Source organism: Miniopterus natalensis, chromosome 1 (genome assembly GCF_054644295.1).
Source record: "Miniopterus natalensis isolate mMinNat1 chromosome 1, mMinNat1.hap1, whole genome shotgun sequence".
Classification (NCBI taxonomy): domain Eukaryota; kingdom Metazoa; phylum Chordata; class Mammalia; order Chiroptera; family Miniopteridae; genus Miniopterus; species Miniopterus natalensis.
In genome coordinates, this window is record NC_142081.1 from 152,572,211 (window position 1) to 152,578,600 (window position 6,390).

A 6,390-nucleotide genomic window follows, 5' to 3' on the forward strand; every position below is an offset into this window, starting at 1 on the left:
GGGTACAATATTAATTTTAATGTGTTTACATGTTGCTTTATAGGTGCACCAAGTGTTTTCATTACTTTTTTTAAAACTGGCTATTTATAGGCTCCTCCAATGCACTGTAAAATCTTTAAAGAATAAAACCACTGTTTATGGGACACTTACATTCTCTGCCTAATTTAATTTTTGCATCAATTACGTAGTCAGCCAGGGAAGGTTATATTTAGTGCTATTTTACATCTGATGAGACAGCAAAATTAGCTACTTGTCTGAGGCTACACATTGGTCAAAAGCAATGTTGGAGTCCAGGTTTCAGGCTCAAGCAAGGTACATTTTCTGTAATTCCAAGATACTTCTCAAGAGTTAGGAACTTGTGTTTCTCTCATTCTTTCTTGGTAGCCTTGTATACTCAGCGACTGAAAATCCCTAACTCAGAAGAGAGACAGAGATAGAAGGAGGAAGAGACTCCTACACTCCTAGGATAATACTTAGAAGATGCCATACTTTTCCAGGTATAGCATTTATCATATTTAGATATATATCTACTGTCTCTGCCGCCTCTCAATTTTCATGTGAACAGAGACCAATTATATTGTTCATTCACTGGTATAAATTCAGAGCCTGCCCGGCCGGGCGTGGCTCAGCAGTTGAGAGTCGACCTGGGATCCAGGCGATCGGGGTTCGATTCCTGGTCAGGGCACATGCCCGGGTTGCGGGCTCGATCAATGACTCTCTCATCATTGATGTTTCTCTCTCTCTCTCTCCCTCTCCTTTCCTCTCTGAAATCAATAAAGGTATATTAAAAAAAAAAAAAAATCCAGAGCCTAACTACATAGTACCTGATATACAGTAGGAACTTCATGAAAAGTTATTAAAAAAATTGATTGAAAATTTCTCTAAAATTGCTCCAAGAAAAATGTAACTAAATAATTTTAAGTTGAAGCTGCTCTCTGTATCAGTTGCGATAGGCTAGGTTAAGTTAGCTCAAGACGCAGTAACAAACAATGTCAGTGACTTAAAACAACAAAGGTTTGTTTCTCGCTTATGCTGTATGGCCATCATGGGTTGCAGCAGGGTTCTGCTCTTCATAGTCACTCAAGGACCCACACTGAAGGAGCAGCTGTGATCTGGAATACTGTTGGTTGCAATGGCAGATGGAAGTGACGCTTGGAAAGTCTTGCAGGGGTTCCAGCTCAGAAACCCTATCAGCTCCACACATAATTCATTGATCCATAACTCCTCACAGGTGCCCTGTCTTCCCACCGCATCATCCATAAGGGGTCCAGAAGCTGCCTGGGTCGTGGAAAGCAGGAAATATTTGGCAAATGCTACTAATGTCTACCATATTTCATCTCCTTGATTTTGAACTTTTGTTATTTAAGTAACAAAATGCAATTTTGTTTAAAACTTTTCCTGTAATATGCACATAAAAATAAAATTTTCCTCATAACACACCTATATGAGAATGATGCATGGTGATATTAAACACTTGAATAAGGTCAAATAGAAAAAGTCAGAGATGTAAATGGAAAGATAATTCAAATATCTGTATCACTGGGATTGAATGAAGCCATTTATTCCATATTTTGTGGAGGTAAATTGCATATTGGAATGTTAACTGGATGAAGTGTGGGGGTCCCCTTCTCCACTGGGTGCTGCTGAGGGTGGACTTCTTATGATATCCTGAGAAAAGAAATTTTCTGAGGCTTGCATGGGTGAATGAGTGATTTTTGTTTGTGTGGAATTAAATCCCTGTGTTTCTAAAGTCCTGTTTCCCTTAGTCCAGTCATAGAAGAAGTATAGCTGGGGCTAAAGCTAGAAGCAAAGCCAGTGTCCAGAGTTTCCTTTCCACGTTGGAGACAATTCCAGTACAGCATCAGGCTAGCTGCAGTCCATTAGTCCACTGTGTGTGGGGGTCAGCATGGCTGTGGGCCACATGGGAGAATGCCAAGAAGCCAAGTGTGAGGCATAAACCAACCATGACAAGAGGAACCACGAGAGCAAATTCCTGGGCTCAGGGGGTTATATATCCCAAATTTCCGCATGCTTGCAGTAGCTATGCCCATTCTGGCCAAGGAGCTCTGTCCTTTGCTCCTTTCCTATTATTAATAATTAGCTAATTACAACTGTATCAGGAACAAAGCAACAATTATATTCTAAGATAAAAATCATTGCAATGTCTTAATTGGGCCCAAGGACAAGATTTAGAAATTCTGTGTGATTGTGTTTTGGCAATTATTCTGGCGACACAGAGAAGGTACATATGGACTAAAAATTCTGGCTAGAAAAGTCTGAACTGTGGAAAAATACATCTTAGTATTCCCAGTCTATGTTTTATGCATGAGGCCAAAATGTAGCACATGGATATTTGCCTGGAAAATTGCTGATTCTAATGCAGGAGAAGAAAAAATGTTTTCCCTTCACCCTCCTGGGTTACCTGCCTGGGACTCTGAAAATTAAACTGATAAAAGACAAATTTAAAAGAGGAAAAAACATTCTAATTAGGTAAGTATGCTTGGAAATTTTACCAAAAAATACGACTCTAGGAGGCCAGATGGTTGAGGATAATATACTATCTTAGACTAAACAAAGGAATAGGTATTTGGGGCTTCTGGGTGACGAAGACAAGGTGAGGGGAGGGAATGTATGGTAAATTAGGGTTTTCTTGTGGGTTTTTTTTCCTAAATTTATTTATTGATTTTAGGGATAGGAGAGGGGGAGGGGGAGAGAGAGAGAGGGAGAAAGGTCAATTTGTTGTTCCATTTATTTATGCATTCATTGGTTGATTCTTGTATTCTTGTATGTACCCTGACCAGGGATGGAACCCACAACTCTGGCATATCAGGACTATGCTCTAACTAACTGAGCTACTGGGCCAGGGCAAGGTTTGTCTTTTTATGTAGATAAGAGTCTCTTAGGTGATAAACGTTATCTCTGGGAGTGCTATCTTCCTGGTACTTCCTAGAGACACCATTATAAATGAAAATTTCCTTTGTAAATGCAAATTTATTTTACAAAAGGAGAGATTTATACTCTATTCTAACTGGGAGGTAAAGAGCTTTTCCTGCATCTCCTGGTTTTGAATTGCCTCTATCTCAAAATAATTCATATGCCAAAGAGTTATATTTTGGGATGGCATATTCTGGGACACTTCATGAGTATACAAAAATATCCATCTCTAATTTTTAATAAGAAAATAACTGATTACTTATTAGTGTTAATAAAATTATCAATTTATTATTACACATATTTGGCTCCCAGGAGTATTAGTAACCAATCAGGAAAATGGGTAGTGTTAGCTATATTAAACAATAAACTGAGGTGACTGTAATGTCTTAGTAGCTCACTGAAGCAAACCAAAACTTACTGCCTCAAGGCTGAGAAGTGGAAACCTAAGGACAACCAATCACAAACAGCCAACTAGACTTCCCCAAATAAGATGAAGAAGAAAGAAAAGCTAAAAGTTCCTATAGTAAAAAGTGTTTTCTTGAGAAGAATCAGTCCTACATTCTTAGCCCTTGGATTGGTTCAGGACAGTTATCAGTCAGATGTGCAGTGGTCTGGAAAATGGGTGTAAGTGGATGTTAGGTAGTCTGGATAAATGAGTCAATCCTTCAGGGGGTAATCAGAGGATTATCTGGAGGTCTGGTATATGTCCAGGTATTGACACACAATAAACTGATTACCACAGGGCTGGAAAGTTCAAAAGTTTCAGTTTTTAGGCTAGTTGAAACAGGAATACAATCATTTCTTCATGCCTCAAGCTACTTGATTTTAGCCATTTAGCAGCTTGACTACAGTGGCTCCATTTTATTTTTTCATTCTGTTCTTCAAAGGTAACTGTGGAGGCCACAGTTAATCAAATGATTTCCTTGTTTTGCTTGTGCATCTTCTCTATTAAATCTTGCCTCTAGCTCCTGTTGGTGCAGTGCTCCTAACCTAAACACTTCTGGTTTAGTGCTGCCCAATTCCAATTGATTTTTGCTCAAATAAACTCTTAAGATGTCTGATATGCCTCAGTTTATCTTTTAGCAGTTTCATTCTGGTAGTTCATTAGCCTAAATCTCAAGTGGCTTACTGAAGACTCATATGTCCTCACTTAATATTTTAAAAGCTCCATGCCATGCACCTACCCAAAGCTTTATGACCCGTTTTAGGTATAATTTCTTGATAGTCACTACTATCAAATAGTTCAACTCTTTAAAATATAAAGTGAAATAAAAAGGAGCTCAAGTTAATAAAGGCATGGAGTATTGTGTTCACTTGTTTCTTTTGGACATTATGAAGTGATCTCTCATGCTGAATAGATGTACATTTGTACTACATTTAGCCTTGATTCAGAGATTCAAAGAGCAGAAGTTTATAATTTAAAAGAAGTAAACTGCTGGCTTTATTTGTAATCAACTCTGGTAGGATGTGGAATGATATGATTTTCAAATGTAATTCCAAAAACTGTATTAGCATCAAACTTATGCATATTCTTAGGACAGCTTAACTGACCTTGCTTATCATATGACTGGATTACAATCTAATATAGTAAAAGGATGTAGCAAAGTCATGATGTTCTCAAATTCTGAGCATACAGATTGCAAATGCCTAAAAAGAGGGTCAAAATGCCAAACATAATTTAAAATGTTTTAGACTAAGAAGCTTAAAATGCCTACGTTAACAGATCCTTGTTGCAAAAAGTTTCCATACTTATGAAAGCAAAGTCCTTCATTATCTGCACCAAACTTTGGTCCAAATGTTTAAGATACTGCAATGCATGGTAATACATTATTGACAAACAAACTTTTAAAAAATGTAATTGTATTTAAAACCCAGCCATCAAAATGCTCCATCAAAAGAAAAGGCCATCACCACAAGACATGTACTAGAATGTTCAGAGTAGCACTATCTCTATTAGCTCCAAACTGGAAACTACCCTAAAAACAAACAGAAGAATGAATTCATAAATTGTGGTATATTTACAGCAGGGGTGGGAAAACTTTTTTCTGCCAAGGGCCATTTATATACTTATAACATCATTCACAGGCCATATAAAATTATCTGCTTAAAAATTAACTATGAAAAAAGCTCCAACATTTATTGAATTTCGAGTTCCACCTGTGGTTGCTTTGGCAGGGCCAGACCAGATGATTTTGTGGGCCATATATGGCCCTCAGGCTGGATGTTCCCCACCCAGATACAGAATGGGATGAATTGAATAAATGGAAGAATCTTACAAGTAAAAAGTTGAGTAAAGAAGTCAAACACAAAAGAATGCATATTTTATGGCTCTGTATGTATATATCAAGTACAAAGACAGGCAAAACTAATATCTATGTTGTTGAAAATCAGGATAGGCAATGACTGAAAGGCAGTATGATGGGGTCCCTGGGTGTTAATAACGTTCTGTTTCTTGATCTGGGTGCTGGATACACAGGTGTTTTCAGATTGTGAAAATTCATTGAGCTGTATACACTTGGGTTATGTGTACATTTTTGTATATGTATACACACATATAAAATACTTCAATAAAAAGTTAAAAACAGAAAGAAAATTCCAGAAAGCCCATGAAATATAAATTTCAACACAATGTAGTAATCCTCAAATATCATTATTAGAATTTGTGAGCCATCAATGCGAGAATCACTCTCCAAAAAAAAGTATTCAATGGAAGGGATTAGAAACAGTTGTGTCGGAATCAACATACATAACATGTCAAAACAAACTAATAATTTATCTTTAAAATCTCGAAGCTCTCTGCTTTTCTCTACCTGCAATGACATCACCATAGTTTAAGCCAAGTCATTTCTTATCTTGTGTCTCATCTGATAGAGTCTCCTACCCAGTCTGCCAATAGCCTGTTCTACCTGTTCTCAACACATTAACCAAAGTGATTTAAAATCTTAACTAGATCCTTTGACTCCTTTCCTTAAAATGCCTCAGTACAGCCCTATTAAATTTAAAATTAATGCAAACTCCAAGACTTGGCTACATGCTCTGGCTCCTGCTCCCTCATCGGCCTCATGTCATATCGCTCGGGAGGGAGAGCAATAACTCTATTCTGGAGCCGCACTGGCCTTCCAAAATGTCAAGCCGTCCCACCTCTGCCCAGAACAAACAGCATTTTCCTGGTTTCAGGACTGACTGATTCTTACTCTTCCAGTCTCCGTTAAATGCTACCTTCTAAAGTTCTCTTATGAGAACCCTCACCATCCAGTGCCAACCTCCTTTATTCTCTACATCCGCACCTTGTCCATTTCCTTTCTTGGCGCTCGTTACTTTATTTGCTTGTTTACTTGTCTGTCCATGAAGGCGGCTGTCATGTCTATTTGAGTCACGGTTGCATCTCCAGTTCTTGGCACGGAGCCCGGTGTACGGAAGATCCCAGGTAAACAAATCCTCGAACGAATGAGCGGA